The 27,595-nt window shown below is 43.2% G+C and overlaps 1 long non-coding RNA gene across 5 annotated transcripts in view; it reads right to left on the bottom strand.

The window, feature by feature from the left end:
• The window catches only part of LOC129205134 (uncharacterized), a 39,588-nt gene that overhangs the window by 9,013 nt on the left and 2,980 nt on the right, over nucleotides 1-27,595 (bottom strand). For 3 of the 5 annotated variants that reach the window (XR_008576620.1, XR_008576621.1, XR_008576618.1), the window contains one exon: nucleotides 22,773-22,840. This is a non-coding gene — a long non-coding RNA (uncharacterized LOC129205134). Of the gene's footprint in view, nucleotides 1-1,096; nucleotides 1,688-22,772; nucleotides 22,841-27,595 lie in introns of those variants that run through there. The other 2 variants (XR_008576617.1, XR_008576619.1) reach the window with 1 other exon arrangement.

Genomic DNA, 27,595 nt, shown 5'->3' with positions numbered 1-27,595 from the left:
TGGACAAGGAGAGGAGGACTTTCTTAGATGGTGTTTGTTGAGTTTCCCAAACTGGAAGTACTTCTGACAGGCACATCTGTGCAACAGCTGGTGGGGATCGCTTCCTGGACCTGATTCCAGTTGTCGAGAGGACTCATACATTCTGGCATCTGCATGGGGATAGCCTCTTCTATAGCTGAGGATCCATCTATTTCTAATGAGTACATACATGAAAGATGTTGCATTAACAAAACTGCATTGTTCACGTTCCTCCAGAGAACCCGAGGCCTCCAGCCATCGCAGCTGCCTTGGCCAAAAAAAGCCTGGGCATGGAGGAAAGCCTCCAGCCCACATGGAGGGCACACACTCATCCTGAGAGAGGTGGTGGGGAGACAGGAACCTGATGAGAAATGTGATAAGACACGAAATAAAATCCAAATCATTGTTAATGTTTCACGTTAGATCAGTATACTTGACATCAGTTCTGCCTCTGACCCCCTTGGTGCACCAGAGAGAAAAACCTGAGACAAACTCAGCTGACTGAGAGAAATAACAAGTGTTAATTAAAGAATTATCATGATGAACAAATCCCACATTTAATTCTGTCTGAACTGGCATCTTGCTCAAATCAGATTTGACCTAGAAACATGGAATGAGATCATCAATTGGACCAAATAAAGGTTAGTCCACCAGCATATCTGAGGCGGTGTGAAACCATGCTGTTATTTTTCCCCCATTTTGTGCAATTTGGATTTTGGAGTTCCAGTGGATCAGGATGAAGCATAGAAACTGCTACCGCTTACCTAAGGCTTCATTTGATTATTCGGGGAACCCATGAAAAGTTAGACAAACCAAGTTTATTTTGTATAACTTCTAACCTGAAGAAACATTGCACATGTGTAAAATTATAATGAAACTAGGATTAGGCTTCTGTGTAAATCTTTATTCATAGATCTATAAGTACACCTACCAACAATAAGAAATCTTGCTCTGTTAACTTTGAAAGATCACTTCTAATTAATTAAGATGATGATTTTACTTAATGTTTAAGCAAAAAGTCAGTCAAATAAAGTTAAACATTATTTTTGCTATTATTCACTGTTCCTATACCCAAAGGTTTGAGCCACCAACAAGGCAATCCATCCAAATCAATCACCAACAGACCTCTTAATGTTGCCCAGGATCTACATGAGAAGGCATTGCCCCAAACCCTACTGTTTTGAAGACTGAATCATTAAGCAAGGAAACGCCATAACTTCTCTTCTTCAGAGGCAGCAAGGGGTAGCTTCTGCCTGTGCACCACCATTCAGAGGCTATGCCCTGTCCCTGAAAGCCACCAATGTGGTGACAAGGTGGTCATGCTCTCTCCGACCAAAGATCCCTCCAGCCCACCATTCTGTAGCCAGCCATGGCCCTAAGTGGAGAGCAAGGGGAGGGCAGGAGCAGCGCCATCATACGTGATCCCTCTGCCCCATAATATTCTCCCAACCCTTTGCTTACATTCAGCTCAGGGGCTTCCTGAGCCTGGTGCTCTTCGTCTTTTTGGTAACCAAAGGGTTTCTCCTCCACGTACTTTTCCATCTTCCCTTTGAACTCATAAAAATGTCTTGCATCCAAACACCACCCTTTAGGAAAGACATCCTAAGGTTCATCACTTCTTTGACAGAGCACCACCTCCTTTTGTCTTGAACATGGTTTACTTCTTTACCTGTGGACAATTTGGTAGCATTTGAGTAAAGGTCACCCTGTTCATTGTACAAACTTCCAACATCTTTCTTTGTAAAGACCATATCTATGTGACAAATGCCAGCCAGTTCCCCAGTTATACTGAAAATAAAGTACGCTGGATGATCCAAACCAAACTTTTGCTTTTTAACAAAGAGAAGTTAGGATGAATTGCCCAAGGCAGGTGGCCATTCCAGGAAGCAGCTTAGTGAGGGCAGAGGTGGTCCCACGTCATGGGTCCACAACCAGATATCTGGCCAGTGAGTGAGGAGCAGCCAGGAATGGGGCACATGGGGGTCCCAGGAGCAGGGCAATGGGTGCACCCAGGGCCCTGGCAGCCGACAGCAAAGGCCAGACAAGCTGCTTAGGGGGTTTTGGCTCATTTTCCAGTTCCAGGAGGAAGGAGGCTGTGGCAGGAAAGTAGGAATTAATCTTCTGGCTCAATCTCAAAGTCCAGTCTGTTCAACAACCCTGTTTCTAATGCAGACTAGTATTGGATGCTTCCCAGGGTGTAGAAAAATCTGCATTTCTCATCCCGACACCAGGAGTTAAACACTGGCTTCCAGGAGGCCATTCAAGAGCTTTTTCAACTTTATTCTCATTTGGTTTAGCAATAACAATAGTAACGCTGGATATTCTTGATCGCGCCTGCTCCCTTTTGAAAATCAGTGGCAATAGGAAAGCGGAACTGGAAATGATTCATGTGGCTAAAATCTGCAGAACAGAGGTGAACTGTTGGCTGAGCCAAGACGGGCTTGTACAGATAACTTAGAGTTTTGTCGGTAGGAAAAACTCTTCATGAGAAATTGAAAGACCCCCTAAAGGCATTGCCAAACATTTTTTAACTTCCAGATCACATAGCTGTATTTACACCACCCGCGTTATTTATTGGCCGTGTGCTTGACAAGCAGCTACCATGAGGAATACTAATTCAAGGTGGCAGTAAATTTCAGGAGGAGAAGCAATATATTTTTCAATTAATATTATTTGCAGCCTTACTTAGACACGGTGACCTGCTTATATGGAGATTCATACGGTAAACAATTTACTTTGTCTATACATTTGTTTGATTGTTTCAATTATCTAAAAGAAATACTTCTGTTTCATTTTTTACTAAATCCGAATGGTATTTTCATAAACTAATCAATAGCATCCCACCTTCATACACTGGCTTGCTTTCTGATTTCTATGTCAGCTTTATATGAGGCTTTATATTGCTTGCTTCCACCCTGCAGCCAGTTTCTAAAGAAATGTATAAATACCGCTTGGTAAAAATAAAGCCAATTAGTTATTAAGCTGGCTGCTACCAAAGCATTCTTCCAGGAACATTTTTATTACCGTAACAAATGTTTCTGACTCTCAAGTCAGTTGTAGCTATATTCATTGGTTTTTACAGCTTCCCAAAAGCGAATGCCACAGCAGTCAAGGCTGGAAGCTGCTGGGAGCCAGCAACTGCTTAAGGATGGCTCCAGTTTGGGGAAGCAGGAGATAAATTTGCCAGTCAAATGGCCAGTGTTACAGAGATTTCGGAAGCGTGGCTCAAAGGCCTGTCCACCCTGCATCACCACCTCAAACTGAGATCATCATGGAATAGATTGATAAGAGCACAGAAAAATCAATCCACAGTCTGCCATAAAGACCTATTGGCATGTGCGAGGACAAGTGTGATGTGGTATTTGACAAAACTGCAGCGATGCACGACAGCAGATTCCTCTGCCTTATGTAATCATTGTATTGGCATTTGCTGCAACCTGCGTGCAAGAGCGTATTTTGAATTTTCAAAGCATGGCTAAGCTAGCAGGCATTGTATGAGTCAACATTGAACTGCAAAATTGCACGTGAGTGATGTTTTATCATATATGAATATGGGCACTATGCAATGACATGAAAAAACTTTTCAAGGTTTAAATTAAACATACTTTAATTAAAATTAATTATGGCAATGATCTCAAACTGGATGCAATCACAGCTGATGACTTTGTTTAAAAAATGAGGCAAAAGTTCAAAGAACAGCCCTGAGTTTCTAACCACTGCAGTTGTCCTTTTGCTTGTTTTTACAACCAGATTTTTTGATTTTCAGGAAGTCCCTAAAGCTATGTTGTTGCTGATTATATAAAAATATAAACTTACTTATTTATTTATTACCCCCCATAATAAAAAAGTAAAGTGTCTGCTAAGAAGAGGGCAGATGAGATGTACGGGATTACACCTATCCAGGCTTCTGCTGGCTGGTACCATGCCGGGTCTGTGCACGCCAGCATTGTAGCGCTTGGCTTTGGGGCACGTCACCTCCCCGTGTCACAGACGCACATCCTGGCCATACGCAAGGAGACCACATCAGCGCTCGCACTCTGCCACGCTGGGCCGCCCAGATGCCAGGGAAGAAACCCAGCAGCCAGCAAAGTGGCTAACTAACATCATTCCTCTCTTTGGTACTCAAGTTCCCATCCGCTGGGCAGCCGAGCCCCCAGCTCTTCCCTTGGGCCAAGCACCTTCACCATCCCTTTCTGAAAATACAGAAATTGTGTTTCTGAGAGCAAACAACAGCAGTCAGGCTGCATACGGGTGAGCCAGGCTGCAGGTCTTAATTTCTGACCTGGGAAGAAAGGGAAATTTTTTCTGCTGATGTAACTAGTTCAGCTCTGCTGAGCTCATTAGAAGGATTTGTGTTTGTATCAGCTGCACATCTGCCTCTCAGCTTCCATTGCTTACTCTTTCATGGACAATAAAATTAAATAAAGAGCCAGAAAGTCACTCCGAGAGACCATTCTGATGTGAGGACAGGCAGGACAGAGTTACTTGCATGTGACAAATCAGGCATAACATCAACACTATCGATGTGCATCAGGCCCGCTTTCAACCCACAGCGCAGCGGAAGATGACAGCATCGCTATACCAGCACAACCTCACCGGTATAGGCACCACTGTAAGTGCAACCCTGAAACGACAGGCTGGTTTGCAACGGAAAATAAAGCTGATCTTGCTGTGAGTTAGCTGGGTCCTCTGTCTTCAAGGGGTATGGTGCATATGAATCCAAAATGCTGAATTTGAGGGCAAATGGCAACTTTGCAGCTGGACTCAGCAGAAGCAGAATTTAGTTGTCGGTGTAAATTAGCTTCATTTTGTTTATCGAGAAAACATCAGGCTGATGCAAGTCCCGTGATTTTGCCACTTAAATCTGCTTTCTGGTTATCATAGGGGGGACATCCTCTGTTATGTTTCTTCTGAATTTTCCTGCTCTCTTTTTCTGTGTCTTGTACAACATCGTGCCAGCTGTCAGCATTTAATGAATTACAAGGAACTGAAAGGGTAAGCTCTTCCCATGAGAATTAAACCAAAACAAGGCAGAGGATCATTTAGGAACTTTATGAAGTACAAGGGAGGCCAGCAGGACTCCTGAAACATCTCTGTAGCAGTGTTTCATTTTTTATAACTAAAACAAGGCTTAATGCTTAATCACATTTAAAGTAATGTTGCAGACTTCAGACAGCCAAATTTTCCTCCCCATTACGTGACTGTACAGCAGCTCCAACCAGCCACCTTCAGGCTGCTCAGGTGAAGCCTTCCATCCATGGTCAAAGCCACCCTTTGAAAACAGTCTTCAGTGGAGCCTGTGCACTGGACAGCAGGGCTCGGCAGGAGCCTGCTTGGCAGGGCTTCCCCCTGTTTTGAAGTTCCTTAGGATAAATTTAACACAGCGAAGAGCTCGATGGGAAACTCAGCCTAACTAATAGCTGAGAGCAAATCATCATCTTCAGTCTAGATCAGGTCCCACGTAGACTTGAACATGCAACCGCTGTGAAACACAGGGGCTAGAAAGCACAGAGATAGGAGGGCGGTGGGATTGCCTTTCCTGGTGGCAGATGCTGCTGCATTAAAGTACTGGTGAAATTGCAGCCCAAGAGCTTGTCTATATCTCGTTACTAGGCAGAGCTTCAGGCTGAAAGGCTAAAACCCACCCCAGCGATCACACCAAGGGCAAACAGATACCCCATGGCGTAACATGCCGCTCGGTGCTCTCACCATGAGCATTTGGCTGTTTGCCTCTGCCCCGGTGCCTACTCAAATCCACCCCAGTCTCAGGATGATTGACCAGATGCAATGAGCTAAAAGGACAAGAAAAATGCTCTCCCACTGGTGGAGCAACACTGGCAAAATAGTCTCCGACACATGCACAACTCACACCAGCAGTAGAGTCTTTTCACTGTATTCATTACATTGATTGGGGGATTTTAGCTTTCTAGGAAGAAGATTAGTTTTATCATTACAGGCTCTCTCTCTACTGTGGTCTTTGCTGACAAAATCCGACCAACAAATACATCTATACAGTAGCCTTTAGTCACTCTTGGGTCCCTGTCTTGAGATGCGGATGCAAACGTACTGTTTGTATTAACTGAAGAAATCTGATCTTTCTGCTCCCGGCAGTATTAAACAGCTCCTCACACATCCTCTTATTTATATTAATTTCTCCCCAGCTTCAAATATGTTTTCCCAGCTGCTAAGCCAAACCTTACTCACATTTATGACAGTACAGATTTAATATTTGTATCAATCAACAGCAGCAAATTCAGATATTCATCCTGAAAGCAGAATTTACACCATGACCACGGAAGAAAGTGCACCTGTTTATCACTGCTGTGGTTATTAGTAACACTGCGGTTGCTTGAAAAATACAAGATTCTTTTAAGTAAATTCTTTTGGCATTCACTAATATGTATGTTAATGTAGATAGCACATTTTCAACAACTACAACCATGTATTCTCAGTAATGACTGTATCAGTGAAACTGTTTTTCATGTTTTTACTGACGTGATAATTGGTTTCAACGTTACAAAGTATGGGACATGAGAAACTGCTGCTGTTATATTCTAAAAAAGCTCTTCTTTCTGTTTCCATAACACAAGGGAAAGTCATAATTAATGTAATTTGCAAAGATGTTATTACATTAGTTGTGCCACACTAATCAAACGAGGCAAACAACTGGTTAAAAGTGTTCTCGATATCCATCACACATTTCCTGCAATGAAAGCGATACTTCTGTAGCTGCCAGTTAAAAACCCCTTAATCACCTTCTGTAATGGCACTCAGTAATAAAACCAGAGGAAGGAGTTGGATTTGATTCCCTGTGAGTAAGGTGAGCAAGGAGAATGATGACAAAATTGATTTTTTTTTCTTAAATAAACAGCCACTTGGAGGAGACAGAATCAGAATAAGAGTATCACAATATAATTTGACACTGGAATTTATAACAATCTTGATGGTAAGGTGAAGACTTTAAACAAAGGAGCCAACTTCACCATGCTGTACCTCCAGAGGTGCAATGAAGTCACTGAACTACTTCGTGGAAGGAATGAAGCCTGTGGCCTTTATTTTTCAAGAGTCACATCTTGCACACTTTGAGCTAGATGGATCTGTCCTTGCATTTTGAACAGATAAGGCAAGACCTTCAGCCAGCACAAACAAGGCAGCGCTGCCGACTTCCACCTGTTCAGTTTGGGTGTCTCGCTTCCAGGTGCCACCCTCATTCCTGTTTTGGTTCTGAGGTTGGTTTGATACAGGATTTTTCCTTCCAATAGTAACTTGCTCCCCTTAATACTGAAGCCAGAGCTCACAAGCTTCTCCAGCACTCGGTGGCTGCAGACTGTAGCGCAGATCCCAGCTGGTGAGGGGTGGCAAGCCTTCAGCAGAGACAGCACTGCCAGGCTGGCTTGCTGCTATTCTCTTATATTTTTTCCCAAAACCCTCAAATGACAAGGTTAGGACTAACCAAAAACCACCTCTCTTGTAGTTGTGGGGTGGAAGAGTGAGTGACTTCAACTTAATGGCAGCGGGGAGGAAGGCTGGTGCATGAGCCGCATCCTCGTCCTGCGTCCAGATGAGTCTTTGGAGATTTGTCCCAGGCCATATGCAAACAACACTGTCCCCATGACCTGCATTTGCAGCGGCTGCGGGGAAGGAGCTGACATGGGAACCCCACCTGGTCAACAGCTCTTTGCTACTACCAGCACTAATGAAACGCACTATAGCCAAGGGGAGGAAAGTGGTGTAAGGTTTAGTAATCAGTGGGGCACCAAATGCACCAGAAAGAGAGAAACAAAATGCTTTAATTGTTGAAAAAGTGGTTGCTTCAGGGGTCTTTTTCACCACCCATTTCCTAGAGAGGTAAGGCACAGACACGGGACTGGGATGCAGATGGACAATTCCTGCCCTTTACCCACTCGCACAACAGTAAAACTACTGTTGCGTTTTCTCCGCTAAATGAGACAAAGTTTGTAAGAAGAGGTTATATCTTTTATCAAAGCAACTGCCCACACAGGAAGAAAATTATCCATTGCTTCAGGTGCACAAGCCCTTTTCCTAGTCATGAGGAGGACTTTAGAGTAAGATACTTGAAGCACACCCATGAATCCAAAATGACTGCATCTTGCAACAGGGCAGTTGTGCCCAGCCTGAGGTTTCTGCACGAGGGACTTGCCCGTCTGCCCTTTACCATCACTCCAGCTCACAAAACCAGTACTCAAGTGCCTGCTTTTTAGTAACGTACCGCTCTTGGAGGCAATCTGACTACACGTTATCAATTACTGCTGCAAAGAGAAAGGGACCTCCAAGGTTCTAGGGATTCAGGAAAAGACAGCTTTGCTGCGGCTTCTCAATTAACTGCCCTAAAAGAAGAAACAGGATGTGCTAATAATATACCCAAACTCAAACGCCAGACCTGGGAATTTTCCGTGCAGATACCCTGGTTAGATCCTCGGGAGACAGCAACTGGCCCACTTCAGGAGTGCAAGCAGTACATGTTGGGAAGGGACCTGTAATGACATCATCAGTGCTCTGTGTTTTACTCACACGGAGAAATATTATTATTACTAGGTCTCTAAAATGTCTAAAAATGCACTGTGCCTCATTACTGAGATGCTAAACCCAAACTTTAAATGGTTCTGATGTTCTGCTTGTTCAAATACTTCAGAAATTGAGCACCTTGTGCTCTTGATACTGCGCATAAACTATGCACAACAATCTGACTAAAACCACATTGCTGACAGGAACTCTTTATCTCTTTCTTTGAACCTGTAAAGCTGCAGGAATGCTTTATCAATGCAAGAGTAGCGTGGGTGGAGAGGCAGAGGATGCAGCCTCTGTGATCTTTCCTTAGCCACTGTTTATCTGTGTGATGGTGGATGTTGATATACTGGTCAAAGATAACCTCAGCTGAGTGATTTTCAAAATCAAAATATTTGAATGTCTGAATATTTTACCTGCCTCTCTGGCATCTACATTCAAACAGGGTAATTTGTGCACTGAGTCGATCCTACACTTTTAGCCTAGTACCCAGCACTCAGGGTTTCATAGCAGAGGGTTTGGTGGCACGTACTCAAAGCCCAAAACCGGGCAAGGAGACAATGTCCTGTCCGAAAGAAGCTTTTTTTCTAGATCCTGACTAACGGCAGTTGCCTCATGTCTAGTTTACAGCTCATCTGATGTAATTGGGGATATTCTCATTGTTCCCATAAGCGATCTAACATCTGCTCAGCTCCTGCGTGCACAAACTCTTGTCACAGTGAGTGCTGCAGCAGAAAATACCTCCTTCACCACCTTACAGCTGCAGCCTTCAGTGCTTCACGGGATGCCCAGTTGTGGAGGTGGGTAAATAAATGGAGACAGAGAGTACCTTCAGTCTAGATATTGTTCCCGGCAGAGCGTGCACGAGTACGCACAGGTATCGTGTACCAAAAAGCACGTGTCTCTCAGCATCTCCCATGTGTACAGGGCCATGGGCGGGAGAAGGCACCGCAGGGTCGCACTGAGGGAGCAAAGGAACTTGACCTGCCTCTTACATCTGTAGTGCCAATGTTCTTTGCTTGACATGTAATGGAAAGTGGAGCCTGTTTCTCTTGCTGTTGCTGTGACCAGCATGAGCAAACACGGTTAGAGCACAGAGCAAAATATTAGGAAGGCAGTAGGGGATACAGATAATCACCTCTTGCGTGTAAGACCAAACTGTGCCAGTCCACACTGCCTGCAAGGACGGGACAGCTGAGACATCTAGGAAAGCATTATCTACTCCATAGCAATAAACAGCACTTTGTTTCACTTTATTTTTAGCTTGGTTCCTCCTCTTCCTCCCCACATATGAGCCCTTCAGCTCAAGGCAAAGGTCCAAGAACAATAACGTTTCGAGCCAAGGACTAAGCTCACAATCAGAAAACCAAAGCCCAGATATGACAGGCTGCTCTATTTACTAACAGAGAGCACATCAAACCAAACCAAACCAAAATAACCTACTTCAATATTTTTGCTTCATACAGCAAGGAAAGCAAGTCTCCCTTGCGCACAGCTCTGATGTGCTGCCATCAGGAATACCCTGAGAAGTCAGATGAAATTTATATAAAACACTGAACGCCTTGTGTGTATGTTCTTGCTATAAATTTGAACCTCAAATGGGAATGTGATTTGAATTTAAACACTTAAAGCTGTGGCCTTAACAGTAGGCACTTTTGTATATTCATGCTCCTGCCACTGTCCTCGGTCTCCCATGGTCTTGAATGACGTGTTGTTTTTAGACAATTAGCTTCTTGTCTGCAGAAGAGCAATTCGGTCCTATCCCTTCCATTGTCTGTTATGTCCAGTGAGGAAAAGGGGGGGGGGGGGGGCGGGGAGAGAAAAAAAAGAGCCAGATTTCAATCAAAAGCACTTCATTGATAAGGGATTAATACAGCCTGCCTTGTGATCAGATGAAACCTAACAATCAGCCTGAACGCCTTATATTGGATTAGCAAAACCAGTGACTTCCAAGTATTGCACGTAGACCCGGCTGCCTACGTCGCTTCAAGCAGCAGCAGCTCCCAGCGGTGCCCATTGCCGGTGGGTTTGCTCTCTAGCAGATCCTGCTACGGCCAACGCAGTTTAAGGACAGGAATTTGTCGAGCTAATTGAGTAACATGAGAATGGTGTTTAACAGGCACAATTAATGCTGAAGACACAAACAACTCCTTCCTAAATGCACACAACAGAACTCATGATGGAGAACTAAACAGGCAAAAGCGGGTAGTCTGGTGACCATGGTGTTCTTGTGCCGTATTTTAACTGTTCCAGCAGTTTTAATGCTTGACGTTTTAAGGGCCAGATATCCCACTACTGTGAAGGAGCCAAGTGACACCAGACACAGCAGAGAACAGCAAATATGGGGCAGACAGGTGCTGCAAGGGGAACACAGAAGTTTGGGTACAGGCTTGGAGATGTGCAAGACAGGTGGTGGGGCAAAGTCCCTGGCATATCTTGCTGCTCCTCGGGGTACCCAAACTGTCCCCCACTGAAGCTGAAGCCAGCACAAGCACCATCACGCATGAGGAAGGTGCTTTCGCCATGGGAGCGAAGCTCAGACTCCGAAGAGAATAAATTGGCTGCTCATGCCATCTGTCAGGATGGATCCACCTACGTCTCTGGGGATGTGTGATTCACTCTGTGAATTAACTCCAAGGCGATCCCATTCCCATCGCTGCAGACGACGGGTGCTGTACCTGAAACAGTCATCCTTTATCCTACTCTTCACTGAGGTGATTCAGCATTTGAGTTACTCACTGTTACCACATTTCTTTCCATTCGTATTTTTACAACCACGTGTATATTTGATCTGGGCCAGTGCCAGGGAGCCACCGAAAGGAAGGAATACCTGTTAGGTGGCGGGGACCCCTTTGCCATCTTTGATGACCCTTTATGTCCAGGGAAAGGGAGAAAGGGGCACATCCCTATGTCACTTTAGCTTGCCACAATGAAACACACAGAGGTGCTGTGTAGATATCACAGGTAAATATGGGCTTGTTACACTCCTTGAGAAATAAAACAACCAGCTAACAGTTAGGGGTGATGACAGCTACCTTGTGCTTTTTGTTGACTCCTCAGTCTCTCACATGGTTTTCTGGGAGGAGTAACTGCTCTTGCCAACACTGTCCCTGTCAGGACACTTTTTGGTGACAAGCCTGTCTGTCATCACTTTCCTCAGCTAGAGATAGTCCAGTCCCGGGTCCTCTCTGCAGCTGAAATGGGGTCTCTTCCAGACACCCACCTAAGGCATACCTGCTAAAATTTGCAGACAGAAAAGCAGCACCCCACTGCACGTATGGAGAGACCCTAGTACATCTATAAGGCATTGCACAGACTCTGTGCATACAGACTGATGGTAAGTGTGCACCCTGGGCCTGCACACAAAATGAAGAGGCACTCTTGTTTGCATAGGAGTCAAGATTTCCAGGAATCTGGCAGATTACCAGGAAAAGTCCAAGAATGTAAGATTACTGGTAGAAGTGATAATCCAAAGCATGTGAAGTAGCTGAAAAAGGCTTGACCCTTCAGGAGTGGTACTTTAGGTGCAAACGAACACACAAACCAGACCACACAACTGGAAAAGCAGTGCAAGTGCAGAGAGCGCTAGCAGAAGTACCAATGTCTTAAATGCAAGGCCATGCTGTCCCTGGTAATTCACAGGGTCTAGGGATGTTGAGCAGGGCAGCCACTAGCACATGGCTTGTTTTCTCTCACCTGTTTTAGTCCCCCCAGCAACATGAGAACCTCTGCACCAATGAAAACTTCCTGCTGGTTTCAGCCTTCGCCCCAAATCCATCTAAAACTCTCAAGTTTCCATCATCCCTCCCAGCCCCTTCCCTTCGAAGCAGAGAAAGTCCCATCCCCTGCCTAAATCAGCCCTGCCAACATTAATTTCACGCAGCCAGGACCCACCTCAGCTACACACAGAAAAGCCCGCGGAGAGGTATGGGTGACACAGTGGTTGATAGAGCAATTTTCACAGCAACGGTTTCATAACCTGGCAGGAGTCATACAGCCAGATTCCCCAACACATCCTAGGGTGACACCCACTTTCTGTTTAAACATCTTTACCTCCTCCCTCTGGAAAATGAAGTAGGAGAATGTTTTCCTGGGGTGCTTCTTTCTGCTTCATCTGAACATCTCAATATTTTATCTGACAAACTGTCCTGACATTTCCACGCTGCCTTTAGAGGACTTTGAGGAGTAGCTCATCTCGATATATCAGCACCTGGTTTTCTCAGGCAATTTATAACAGGTGGACCACAGAAGTGACGACCCAGAAACACCAAACCATCAAGGTTTAAATGGCATCGCTTTTTTTTCACAAAACACAAACAAGTTCCTGGTGTTCCTGGGAAATGACTGGTTTTCCCATCCCAGTCTGTAGACTCCTACACTGTTCAAATTATTTTATCATGTCTGGGATTATTAGCCTATGTGAAATGCCTGTCTAATCAAATGTTGCCACAGGGAGAAGATAAGAAGTTAGAGAGCAGGATGCTGGAGGTATGGAAGAACAGAAGAGGAACAGTTATGGGCCAGACTGTGCAGCCTGCAGCCACGTGGTATGGTACCTCTGCGATGGGTGCAAGCTGACTGATTTCCAAGGGGCATAGTATGAAAGACTCACTTGACTTGTTCTGTTAATCTGCATGTGACTTTTTGTCTCTTAAAGCAATTCTCAAAATGAAAAAACAAACAAGACACCCCCCCCCAAACCAACAAAAGAATCCCATGAGAGGGTGGTGAAACACTGGAACAGGCTTCCTGAGAGGTGGTCAATGCCCCAAGCCTGTTAGTGTTTACAAGGTATTTGGAGAATGCCCTTAACATGCTTTAACTTTCGTTCAGCTTTGAACTGCTTAGGCAGTTGGACTAGATGATCGTTGTATGTCCCTTCCAACTCTTCTTCTCTTTTGTCTTTTCCCTTCCCTTCCCTTCCCTTCCCTTCCCTTCCCTTCCCTTCCCTTCTTCTCTCTTTCCTCTTCTTAGAATTAATACATTTGATTCTTCTATCAGGTTGAATTTGTTAAATACCTAGTTAAATACAATGCAATGGATTTAGGAGGCTCATGAGAATGACTGAACTTCTGACAAGTGTGAGTTTGCTAGAGTCTCATTTGCAGTTGTCAGTGAGTAATCCACACACACAGCACCTTGCCTGAGTGCATCCAAAGGACCCCCCGGGACGTTGCTGGATAATTCAGCCATGTTGAACATCAAAGCTCACACTGTGTCATGGAAGATGAAATTCTATGTATTTCACATGTATTATTTGTTAAGCTCAGGAAGTCACAAAGCAACGCTGACAATTTCTTAAGCGGAAGCAGGGTCACATCTTGCGCATCACACCAGGCGTAGGCTGCCCTTAGTGGCAGCTCACCTTTTGAATGAGGAGAAATGGCAATATCCTGGTGCCACGGCTCCAGCCCACGAAGAGCCCGACAGGACTTTTTAAAAATGACATCGCAGATGTTTTACCAAGCTCCTGTTCACCATCTGCTCCAAGTGCCACCACCAGTTTTCCTTTTGAAAGGTCAAACCCAGTGTCGGCGGGAAGACGAATGCCGTTTTCACGTGCTTAGCTACAGCTGCGCTGTGCTTGGTTACGCCAGGATATGCACACAGCGGCCACAACAGGCTGGCTCCTCTTTATGGTAATCAGCCATCTGCCAGAAGGCAGAGCTGGCAGCGAGAGCAAGCAGAGCCGAGCCACGACAGCCTTGTGAAACAGTGGGAAATAAAGGTATGAGCTCTTGTCCGGCAGGAGGGGGCACAGCTTCATACCATGCTCTCAGTATTAGCCCCAGCTCTTTGAAGGGATGTGATCTTCTGGGCTTGTACAAATATATCTGTCATGGTGATCGTTCCATATGGGAAATTCTCACATGAGATGTTTTAACTATATCTGTATAAATATACCCATTTCATAGTATGATAGTGATGATTAAGGCCACGTTCCAACCTCATCTATAACCATTCATTTCACTAGTTCCTAAGCATTGACAAAATAGTTCCACTCAGATGGCAATTTTTTACATTTAACCTCTTTTTAGAAGCAGGAGAGGGTTTTTTTAAGTTCATAGCAAAAAAGGCTGAAGAAACATTGCTCTATATATATGGAATAAGTGTGCTCTAAGCAATAGGTTCTGCTCATTGTAGGATATGCAATATGGATAAGTCATGACACCATAATTTATTATACTTTTATATAGTTCATATATTTGAAACAAAAGGAACAGAAAGATAAAAGCAGCCTGGAGTGAATATTTAGGCATGAACTCCCTAAGACTCAGTATAAAGGAATTTCAGCTAACAGAGATCCCGGGTATGGGGCATGGAGCAAGTACCAGGTGAGTAGTGCCTGAGGTAACAGTCACTGGATGCTCCTGCAAGAACCACCATCACCCAGCCCTTGCCATTCCTCTAGCTACAACGAGCTTCAGCTGCTCGACAGCCTCAGCACTGCTGCGCTGTAGCCGAGAAGGTCACTGCTCAACAGATTTCGTATTGCCTTTCACTTATAACTTTTATGAAGTTTTTCAAGAGTCTTTGCAGTTCAGCTGAGAAGTGAACAGGGAATGCCTAGAGGAAGCTCAGACACCTCAGCATTTTTATTAATCCGTCACTGTGAACACATCTCCTGTAGAGCACACAGCTCCTTTTCAAACCAAGCCAGCCAGCAACTCCCAACACTACGCATTTTCTTCTGCTCTTCAAAAGCATTTTGCTCATCAATAAATTCTGAAATAATTTGTATATCTTAAAGGAGACATATATGTGGGCTTCAGGAGAAACGATGGCAAGGATGACTGGAAGAAGCCTAAGGAAACTCTAAAGATGCCAGTGCAAGAATCCTTGCTTACTTCAATGGGAACAAAATTAAAGCCTTTCAAACTTTGCACATGCCTGTTTCTTTAGTGGGGACCTTGGGTGGAAGACAGCATAGAATTACATCCCTGTTATTCTCATGACATTTACTGTTGTACAGTTATGCTCAGGTTATTTCTCATGGGCCAAAGTTGTTGTGGAGCTTTTCATGCAAAGAGAATATTGCAAGATCTCAAGCCCAAGGATATCTACCCAGCTGTTTCAAGATGTTCCTCTACTTCTGTGTTTGAGGGTATTGGTATGGCCTGCCACTGTCGTGTTTTCTGAGACTCTGAAAAATTTTAAGGTATCGCAATAGTGCAGCTTTATATTCTCATTTTATGTTTCAGTATCTAAGGAGCAGAGAGATCAGATCCACGTCCACAAATTTTTTCTGGTATATTACTCCGTTCAAGGCAGAATGGAGGATTGAGAGTACTATAAGCTAAGAGTTACCAAGGAAGATTTGTCTAAATAAACTTCAAGAAACAAACCAAGTCCAACAGAAAACAATACCCAATACTGTAGTCAAGAATATTTTTGCCTGTACATTTTCCCAGCTCTGGAATTGTTTGGGGATTTACTACCTCACTTTGGGAGATGGACTACACAGCTCAAATGAAGCAGTAATGGAGCATTAACAGAATTAGTGCACTGAAAGTGCTTTGTAGGCTGGAGTTGGACATTTTCATCCAGGATGATGGGATCACTTTCCTACAGTAATTAGTGGAGCAGCTGACATTAACTCTGTAAGTGACCTGCTTGTTGCCACCACTGTGAATCAAAATTAGATTAGCAGCCCCCCTACAGGTGTGGTGCACAGTATAGAGGTTAAAAGCACACAAAATGCTTTGCTGATTCAAAAAGAACCAAACTGCATCAAAAGGATTACATAGCATTTGGATCAGCTGCATGTGGCGAGGATTTGGGAGAGATCATATAGCCCCAGGGAAGGGAGGTGAAGTGTTGATACAACAAACAGTACTTGCTAAGTGTGGAAATATTTATTCCCAATTTCTCATGGGTTGCACATATGTGCTGTGTTCAAAAGCAACAGATGAAAACAAATAAAAAAAAAAGATTGGCTTGAATAAATCAAAACCCAAAATCCTTCAATGCAGGGGGAGGTTGCTGTAAAAATGTACTGTGGGAGAATACCAGAAGAACTGGCATCTCTCACAATTATATTACACATCTTGCAGTATTTGGTGGTTTCATAGACTCACAGAATGGTATGGGTTGGAAGGGATCTCAAAGACCATCTAGTTCCAACCCCCCAGCTGCAGGCAGGGACACCCTCCACTAGACCACGTTGCCCAAAGCCTCATCCAACCTGGCCTTGAACACTTCCAGGGATGGGGCCTCCACAACCTCTCTGGGCAACCTGTTCCAGTGCCTCACCACCCTCACAGTAAAGAATTTCTTCCTAATATCTAATTTAAATTTACCCTCTTTTAGTTTAAAGCCATTACCCCTTGTCCTATTACTCCATGCCAGGTCAGTTTTAAGCCAGGTCAGTGCTTCAGGCCAGCTGAGGGCATGAGCATAGGAACAGCTCAGGGGAGGAAGACCCCGTGCTGTCCTGGCAGCAATACCTTAAGCCAGTGCTGCTGCTGAGCACATGACAGAATCAAAGCACAGTCTCAGTGTAAAGATTGCAGGACAAAGCCCCTCGTAACTGGGAGAGGAGTAAAAGACAGGTATACTAGGAAGCAAGACAACACAAAAAGGAAAAGAAGAGGGAAAACAGACATCCAACTGGGAGAAAACAAACAGAAAAAATAATAGCAGCAAGGTAAAAAAAAGAAAGCATTTGCCTGGGACCATCTCTGACTGAACCAGCCAGAGAACTTTTGCATAGCATAGGCTCCTGATCATTTAATTAGAAGAATATGTATTCACCACAATAGATTTTCTCTAAATTCTAAGTGTCTCTACAGAAGCCATAGTGCTTTGAGCACACAGATCTCAAACTGTGTTCCTCTGAATTCAGATTTATCAGATGATTTCTGGATAACTTTGGACATGCAAAAGATGCATTGCCATAGAGAAGAAAAGAATTTGCTGAGGTTTTCTAGTATCAGGAAAAAACAAGCAATAGGCCAGTTGTAGACTGAATTAAGCCATGTTAAACTATGCCCACCATATGTTCAAAATACACATATAAATTAACATCATTATTGGAAATAAACCCCCACTCCCTTGGACCATAGGATGTAGTAAGCAGCAATTTGCAAACATTCATGTGACCCCATCCCACCTTACAAAATGGATGAGATTGGACAAAATATGACGAGAGGAAATGGCCTCAAGCATTGCCAGGGGAGGTTTAGATTGGATATTAGGAAAAATTTCTTCACCAAAAGGGTTGTCAAGCATTGGAACAGGCTGCAACGGGAAGTGGTGGAGTCACCACCCTTGGAGGTATTTAAAAGACGTGTAGATGTGGCACTTAGGGACATGGTTGAGTGGTGGACTTGGCAGTGCTAGGTTAATGGTTGGACTTGATGACCTTAAAGGTCTTTTCCAACCTAAATGATTTGATGATTCTATGAAAATCAGATTGCTATCAAAAACCAAACTGTGAGTCTTCTTCTTATCCCAAGACTGATCTAGCGTGCTAAAATATAACTGTCGCACCTTCTGCGTCTTCTGCTTTTCACCCAACATGGGTATGAAGTGTCAGCACGTACACAGTAGGGTGCATGTAGCAGCACTGTCACTGATGCGCTGCAGACACAGCTGCACTGTGCCTGTGTGCTACTCCTCTGGCTGGCCTGAAGTGGCTCCTGAAACAATGGAGCTTGTGATAACTGTTAGCAGATTCCCAAATTAAGCAAAGCCACCCACTTGCAACACACCAAAAGACCATCAGTGCTATCATAGACTTCACTGATTGCTGGTGGAAATGCTCAGACCGGGGGATGGCCACAGCCCGTGCACTGTGGTGCAACAGCGGGAGTCCAGGGAAGACAGGCACACTGACAGCCAACAGGCAGTCAAATACTGCATGGAAAATACTAATCAGTGTCAACCACTGGGAGCCCATCCCTGTAAAGCACAAGATACATTGGACCAGTGGAGTACCATCTATGAGGTACCATTCTTGAGTTTCTGAACAGCAATACAGCAGTATTGCAGTGAAGAGCATACTTGAGTTACCAAGGCTGTCCCTCTTTCAGACCTATAAATGGTATTGTATTGTATGGTATGGTATGGTATGGTATGGTATTGTTTAAAGAAACCATGATCACTACTGTTACCAGTCTACCTCTGAGATGAAAGGAGTGCAGCAAACACCTTAGGTCTGTAAGAAAAAGTCCTGGTAAAGGTTTTGCTGCTGACCTGCAAGCCAGTGTGTCCTTTTAATTACCCAAAATTCTGCTTAAGTTTCATCCTTAACACTACGCAGACAGGCAATTGTTAGCCAAACCTGCCTGCAGGAAGACAGATAATATCCTGACTTTTTTAATGAAAACAGCTGAAGTGCAGCCAGGACTGTTCATAGCAATAGGTAGCATATAGGGAGATACTGTCTCACCCCATAGCAGTAAGATACAGGTATGTGTGTACTGAAAGAATAAATGCTTTTTTGTGTTAAGAGTTAACACTGCTGACAACAACAGAAAGGCAAATACCATTCGGTTGGGTGGCTGTCAGCTACTGTGCAGATTTTGTCACAGGAGCAAGTCAATGATGGTATTCTGCCACTGGTTCGGATCACGGAAGGACATCTTTAGGTCTCATCTTTCAGTATGTGTTTTACTGCAAGAGAGGACAAGCAGGACACACTAGGGAGTGCTGACTTTAAAATACCAGCTATCAGTGTTTTGCAGTGCCCACATTTGCTCAAGTGGAGATTCTGGTGCTCCTTGTAGGTTGCAGACCAGTTGACAGCATTATCAGTGGTCTGGAAATGCTAACCAAGCTGGGTCCCTTCCAGTTCTCTCTTTTTTTTTTTTTTAATACATGCAAAACTCTCACCCTTAAGCCTTTAGTCAGTAAGCAGTGGCAGGAAGAGACTGACTTAGTTTCTAGGTAACAGTGATACTGAAATCGAGCCCAGCGCTGGGGTTAACCCATTTGGGAACTCCGGCGAGACAAGCACTAATGAACAGAGCCAAGAAGCTGCTGGTACAGGGTGCTGTCACCAGCTGTACACCCCCTCTTCTGCGTCCAAGTCCTGCTGCTCTTTCGCCAACAGGCAGGGTCTGCCTTAGGAGGCTCGAGGAACAGGGTTGTTCACCAGAGGCCAAATGCCAGGCTTGATATTAGTTACAGTTATTCTAGCTATGCCTTTCTCCCTGGATTCTGCCTCGCGTTATGTTTCCCCTGCTCTGCAGGATGAAAGACACCACCACCATCAAAAAAAAGAATAAGAAAAAGTGAAGCCATAGCTCACTCTGCACAGCTTTTGACATTCTCCAGACCCTCTATCCTGATGCAACTAGCTTTAGTGTAAAAATCTTTAAAGATGAAAAAACACTGCCATACAGTCTCCAGGCAAAAACATTGCAAAGCACCATGGATCTGAAATTCTTAAACTCTGTGGTGGCTCGTAATCCTCGAGGAGCTGATCATCATCTGGTAATGGTTCTTCCCATATTTACAGTGTCAGAAATGACACACTTCCCTAGCATACTTTCTACAAAGTAAGCCATGGCTGTAATTATATACGAGATGTGACTGTAAATAAGCAAGAATGAAGCCTAAGAAACTCTAAGGAGACTGTAAATTGTAGTGGTAAGAGATTCTCCACTACACATAAAGAACAAGACATCAAAGTGTGGGAAAGCAGGAAATTTGGGGTTGCTTCTAACCACAGAAGAGAAGATGTCCACTTATTTCTTGGGAAGCAGGATCAGACACTTGTTAATATGGTGGCTGTGCTGTCAGTCGCTCATCAGCAACATCTTCCTCTAACACGAGACGCACACAAAATTAGGGCAATGTTAAGGCCAATTGTTCTAAGTCCTGAAGTAATCAACTTTGACCAGAGTGCTCATATCTGAAAAATACCTGCTGAACCCCACCCCCAATATCATATCTCAGGAAACAAAAAGTCATCAGAAGCACTAATACTTTTAAAAATAGTGAGTATGATTGTCATTCATATCCTGACAGATGTATAATATCTGCATGCTCAGATAAAAATTACTGCTTGTACTGAGTTAAAACACGTCAGATTGGTAATTTTGAGCTCAGCTGTTTCTGCATATGAAAAGTTGGCTGGAAACTGGTTTTCCTTCTGTGTTATTTTGATAACACAACCACTCAGAGGTAATTTTCAGTTGTACTAATAGCATAAGCTGTTTCAGGTTACCTGTCTACAAAGCCCCTAATGAACAATTTGCTGCTGTGTTTAGACTTACAGGTTTGTGGGGGTTTTAATGTAATTTCCCTTAATAAAACTTCATGAGAAGTCAGACCCTAAGCTGATATCAATGTACATAGCTGTATTGGAGAAAATGAGGAAAAGCCAAAATATAGCAGCTGTAAATCTGATTCTGCAATCTTAAAGTACAAAACTGTTTCATTTTAATTTAAAATAGCAATACATAAAATGGGAACTGAAGGAGAGAATCATTATCATGAAGATGAACTAGAATAACCCAGGGGAAAAAAAAAAAAAGCTTTTATCTATAAAATGCTTTTTAGAATGAGCCTCTATGATAAGTCAGAAATCCTTGTGTTAAGTGTCATTCAACTGAAAGCATTGATTTTTTGCTTTGCCTTTCACGCTTTCCATTTACTATTTACTGAAACAGACAGAGAAGATTACAAGCTCATCTATGAAGACTCTCAGCTCGATGCCTCCCTTTCAGACACACATACAGACAAGAACTTGCAGGAAAGTAGGAAAAACTTCCCAGACATCCAACATGCATTAAGTGGGACATTCAAACCAACAACATTCTTGGTGAGGGCAGGAAGATAATGGCAGGTTTTGGAGGCTGCAATCCTTTAAACACATGGGTTAGTTTGCTTGGGGGATTTTTTTTCGGTAAATGACAAAGAAATATCTGCTCTGCAACACAACCGTTCACACTATAAAGCCCTCTCTGCCATTGTTTTTTCCACTCCATCATAATAAAGCTCCAGCAGAAGCCGCATAGACATTTGCTGGCACATTCTCTTTCTCAGTAGCTGCCCAGTACCTGCGTTAGAAGTAACCAAATCTCCTCTCACATTTTTGAGTAGGGAAAATAATCAAAAGGAGACATGGAAATGGCTTGCCATCTTTCTTTAACTCCAGCCCTTGAAATCCATAGGCCTCCATACACACCAAGCTGCACAGAAGGGTCAGTCAGCTGATGTAAATCTGCTCAACGGTGCTGGAGGAGAGAGATTTTAAGTCAATGATGTGCAGCAGCTGATGTTCTGGCAGGGCAGGGTGGATGATGGTAGTAGGGGAGAGAAGGTAGCATTCATTTGTCTTCTGTCAGATTTGGGGTTTGGTTTCATGTGTGATACTACTTTGGATTATTACTACTTGTGTCATAAGGCAAAACAGGAGAGAGAAGAGTAAAACTAGGGTACAGATTAATTCATAGTTTCCCAAATGCCGACTGCAAGGCCATGTTTGAGAGGCTGGAAATCAGCCTTGCATCAGTTCTTGCAATTTTCAGAAACTCTTAAGCATATCTCAATGCAATATTCCTGCAGCACTCACATGTGTTAATTTTTCCATAATTCAGAGTAGGCAACTGGAATAATTGGCAATAAATTCACCTTAGGTAAAAATCTTCAGTATAAAATTTTGTCTTGTACCTTGAAATTACAAGTCTAGGAATTTCAGCTCTGTGGACTTAATGCTGCTGACACTTCTCAATCTATTAGCCAAAATCTCTCAGCTGTCCCCAGATCTTGCCCAATAAAGACAGAAAAAAGGCATTTTAGAACAGTCCATCCTGTTCATCAGGATCCAGTCTGCTGGTGTGGAATAAAAGGAAAGAAATGTTAATGCTGCTATGGAGTTGATGGGCACAGGAGCTTTACAGAAACTGAAGACAACAGAATTTAGGATTGCATACAGAAGAAAGCAAGAGTTCCCAATGTGTGCATGCGTCTTCCTCACAGCTCAACAGCCTTTGGATGAGGCACACAGACACGCTTTTGAATTGCTAAATCCATATAATCATTTAGGCTATTTTCCTGCTGTGAAAGGATGGGTAGGAGTGTCTAGACACTAAGAGGCCAAGCCTATTGATGCTGGCGGGATCTATCCCCATGGAGCCGTCAGCTCTATAGAGCACTGCAGCTGCATGCTCCGGCTCTCCAGCTGTGCTGCACGGCAGCAGACTGCCAATGCTCCTACCCAAAACAAAGCAGACATATTATATGATGATGAAAACTAAATTTTGGGGGGGAATTACCTCTTCAGGTCCCCAGCATAATCCAATGGATCTTCTCCAAAAGCCTCTTAGGGACCATATTTAGAAATCTATGGATGGAAAACAAAAAGGTTAAGTAACTTTTAATCATGTCACAGTTTGCATGTATGTGTAGGTACATATAAGGCAGGGAAGATTCTGTTTATGAGCACTGTGGAGGGAAAAACCAATGTGCACCCCAAGGATCATTTAACTGAGAGGAACTAGGGCTGGAGTATCTCTCCTTCCTCTCTCCTAGTCTGAATTAATGTAATGAGGGTGAAGGGGTGCCAGGAGTAGGTATGTTTGGCATCCTCTTGGCTGAGCTTTGCTAAGGAAGACTGCAGAACCAGAAGGGATTGACAAGGAGCAGGAAAAGGGGAATACACGGTGATGGCCTTCTCACATGGACGCTGGGTTTGGAGAATGAGGGATTCCAGAACAGAGCTCCTGCAGGGCAAATTCCTGCTCCCTCTGTGTCCTCTCATCTTCCTCTGCAGAAGAGAAATGGTCAGCAATGAAGACAGGAACCGAACCTGACACCTCATCTGAGGGCGAAGGGCATCTTTGCAAATTACTGCTTTTATGGAAGAGTAAAATAGTGTCACTTGGAGACGAGTCTACATTTGCGGGACCATCAAAAGACAAACACTGAGGCAACTCTCTAATAACCCTGGAGACTGCTTTCAGACAAAGCCATCTGGCAATAGTGAGTTCACTACAGTTGCAAGTTGAAGATCACAAACATTTTCTACCCCGTGAGAATGTTGTATTGGGTCACTTCAACTTTGCTGAGATGACAATGCCATCATGCACAAGGCAACTCTAAGAGCAGCTTCAGGAGAATATGGGAAAGTTGGTTGCATTTTCCAGAGCACTAGAAGGGAGTCATGACATTGAAGGCTTTACTCAGTTCCTCATTGCTGTCTGTAGCATAAGGGAGTAACGTCAAATTTCTTAGGAGCTATTTGTTCTTAAGATTTTCAAGCCCCAAGGCAATTTTTAAAATTTATTTATGACATATATTTGATGAAAACAACACACAACTGTAACTGCTGGCCAGGTGGTACACCTTCTATAATGAGAAGGACAATGGGTATTGCAGCTCTCATAACCAAGGGATATCATGGATCTGTTAAGCTGCTGCTAAGTCTGGATGTGCAGAGCTTGTTCATTATCATCACATTATTCACCAGAAAGCTGTTACTGAAGACATCTCCAATGTAATGAGAATTGTTGGAAAGTCTGTAAACATCCTTAAATTCAGAACAATGTGCCATTGCCTGTTGGAAACTTTTCTGACAAAATGAAAGTCTATTTCAACAGCATTTTGATAGCTGAGTGGGTGCCAGCCTACAGTGATTTTTCATGTCATTGAAAGAAATGGATGAAATTAGGAATCAAAAGGAGGAGGGCTTGGTTTACCCAAGCTATTCTGAGTGACTGTTTAATTTGGCTTTCTCAGATGATACTGCTCAGGTAATGTTTCTTTAGTTAACTCAAACCAAAGTGCAAGGCCAAAGAAAATTTGTATTTGATTTATTTCTGAGAGAAAACTGAAGCCATTGATGAAGAATGCAAAAAGTCAGCAGAGAAAAAAGTAGGGAAAGCAATCAAACTCCTGCACTTGAGCAAATACTTGAAGATCACAGAATATTTATAAGTAGAATTCAGTTAGCGCTTCTCAGATTTCAGGTCCCAAGAGCAAGCATTTGCTATTTTTCAAGGGCCTTATACTTGTGATTCAGAAAATCCTCCAATACAGAGCTCAGGCTCCAGCTGTTAGAGTTTATTGACTTCAGGTGAGTAGAGAGACAAAGGTTTGAATGAAGTACGGCTGGTTTCTGTTGCTATTATGAGTTATACAGTGTTTATTCAGTTCTACTATTACCATTGTTGAATCTCTCCCTACAGAAAAAGGAGAACATCTTTTCCACTGTGAATATACATTAAGAAGCCTAAGTTCTGATCACTGTTGACCAATGCCCACTTTCACCTGAACTCTTTGCACTCTGACCTGCATAAACCCTATTCACACGTCAGCTGAGTAACAGTGGTCCCTGTTGTAACTCTGCACATGTAGGCATGGTGCATCGGTTTAACATAAAGCTGCTGGATTGCAGGTGACATACTTCAGCAGCTGTTGGCCAAATATCCTGCACTTTAAATGACAAAACATGACCCAAACTTGAGGAATCAGTGTTGTAAAGACTTATTCCTGTAAGCTTCACTGAGGGAGTGGAGGAGTCTATGCAACACTCATCCACCACCAGCTGAAGTCAGTGCTGCTCCCTACAGCAGGAGCAGGGCTGTGCCAGCAATAAGCTGGGATGCATCAGTATTACAAAGAAAACAAAGATTAGCTATTTCAACCTATTTCTACCATTTTACATATAGTAAGATATTATTTGCTATGTAGAGGGTAATTCCCCTAAAGGACACCACGATTAAGTGGCAAATTAATTTGCTGCTTACATTCACTGGCTCTTCCAGCTGGCTTAATTCTCATCAGCCACCATAATTTATTAACAGTGAGGTGAGAAAAGACATGAATCAGCTTAATGTGTTATAAGTAGGGCATTGTCATGGCAACAAGATGCGGGCTGTTTTCTACTATTTATGTATGGTTTGTTTTGTACTCAACCTTAAGATACCGCTTGAAACAAATAGAATTAGAAATATCTTTTTTTCAACTTTTTTTTTCACTTCAGTGTATTTTTAAAAAATTAACAAAATAAGCATGTGAAAGGCTCTGAGGCATCTATCCAGGAAAATAGCTAGCTATATGCTCTTCAATGAGTCTTCCTAGAAACAGAAGCCTTAACTCTGATCTCCCAACGATTTTCTCACATTGTCACACAACTGATTCCATGGATTAACTCCCAGTTTATACCAGTCTGAGATCAAAACCAGACCTTCCCTGTTCCGTGCTTTACATATGACTGTTAACTCCAGGGGGGAATTAAACAGTATTATTGGAAAAAAAAAAAAAGCTTTTTTTTTTTTAAATGCAATGCATTGCACTTAACACAGGACATGGAAAAACAATTAAAGATGTTGCATTTTTACAGACTCATGATGGGGAAGTATAAAGTTAAAAATTAAAAATTAAATGTAAAGGATTTTTATTGCCTTCCCAGCTAAGCCTAAATCCCATGCACTTTTTGCATCAGCAATTAATGGTTTTCATAAAACCAGTTCTTCATTCAAAGTTCATTTTATTTACTACCCTGCTGCATAAAGGGAATAGTTGGAATACTAACACAGCCCTTTGAAAACCAATTAGCAGTTTTACTGTTTTGATTTATTTTTTTTTCTCATCACCTCAGGAATCTGATATTAAATAGTTAATGAAAATCAAAACATCTCTGAGATGTGTCAGGAAGAACACATGGAAAAATGAAATCATTTTCATGAAAAATTTTGCAAGCTTAAAACATTGCTTTGTTCTGAGTAAGGACAAAAAAAATAAATTGAAAAATTCAAAGAGTTATTCCCCTTTTCTCCATCCAGTACTCTTTTTTTTTTTAATATGTCTGGGTTTATATTACCCTAGGTATTTGTTTGCATAATATGTAGGGCAACAGGCAACTGGGCTGTACCATAACACAAAATAAAATTGTTCTTATTTAGCAACCTGAGAAAAAATAATAAACAATATAATTTTGATCTCAAAACTTCTGTCAAGCTACAATTGCAAATGTTCAATTGAGCACTACTAAACGATACGTGCCGAGGTCAACCATAGAAGTTAATTAAGAAATGAAAGATCTGGACAGCCTTACCTAAAGGTTCAATGGATTCGTTCAGTCAATGTTGCTAATGGCCTCAAATACACAAGAGTTGATAGCTGTTAATTAAAAATGCTTACGGAGGCCAAGTTGGGGGAATGCTGGTCTTGTTTTCAACAATTCTTTACCCCATGTCAAGTTCAGCGAGAAGTGGGTCTGAGCTGCAAAGTTTGGCTGGGGGCCTGGATCTAATATGACACATAACAGGCAGGTATGCCAAAACATTTGGTGGGCAGCACGAAGAGAGGCGTGTGCCGTGTACAGCAAGCTGGCGGCGTGCTTTAACTGGAGGTGCTGTATGACTGATTACATTGCTGTAGCACTCCGGGGCCTCACTAAATAACAGCTCCCTGGTGCAAGCGGTATTGTTAGAAATATAGACGACATACAAAGTCACCCCCCAAACTCTATGGTTAAAAAGGGGAAAGCGTACTGGATTATCACTGCACTTGCAGGTCTGGTGGCACTCTGCTTGGTGCAACGTGTACCTCCAGGGATTGCTGCCTGAAGCATCCTGGGCACTCCCTCCACAGGCTGAATGCATTTTTCAGTGAGCCTCAGCTCTAAGATGGTACAACAAGCATTACTGGGGGAAACCACAATAATCATCAGGCCATGCCTGCCCTTGGCTAACACATCACTCAGAGCTGTTGGCGGTAGATTTTGCTTCCCAAACATGTATCCAGTGGGAAGTAGTTTGTGACTGGTACACTTCACAAAAGCTACAAAATCACTGAGAAACAGTGGTGATTTTCCCCGACCGGTGGTCTGGGCAGCAGAGCCAGCACAGCGAGTCACTCTGTCCCTCACAACTAGCATCTTTCAGCCACAGCGAATGAGCTGTCAGATATACAGCTCCTTATACATGGTCCAGTCCTTCCTTGGACACTTTTCCATTGCTCGAGCTACGCTCTTTAAGGTTGCAGTTCCTAATGGACATATTACATTTCAGTTGTCTTCTCCTTGCACAGAAGGTGATTATAGTTAACTTAGACAGGAAAGTATACTTTCAAAACTGGCTCGTGATTGTTTTTC

The sequence above is a fragment of the Grus americana genome, chromosome 3 (assembly GCF_028858705.1).
Source record: "Grus americana isolate bGruAme1 chromosome 3, bGruAme1.mat, whole genome shotgun sequence".
Classification (NCBI taxonomy): Eukaryota; Metazoa; Chordata; class Aves; order Gruiformes; family Gruidae; genus Grus; species Grus americana.
The sequence above is the reverse complement of the archived record's forward strand: the minus strand, read 5'-3'. Positions and strand labels throughout refer to the sequence as shown.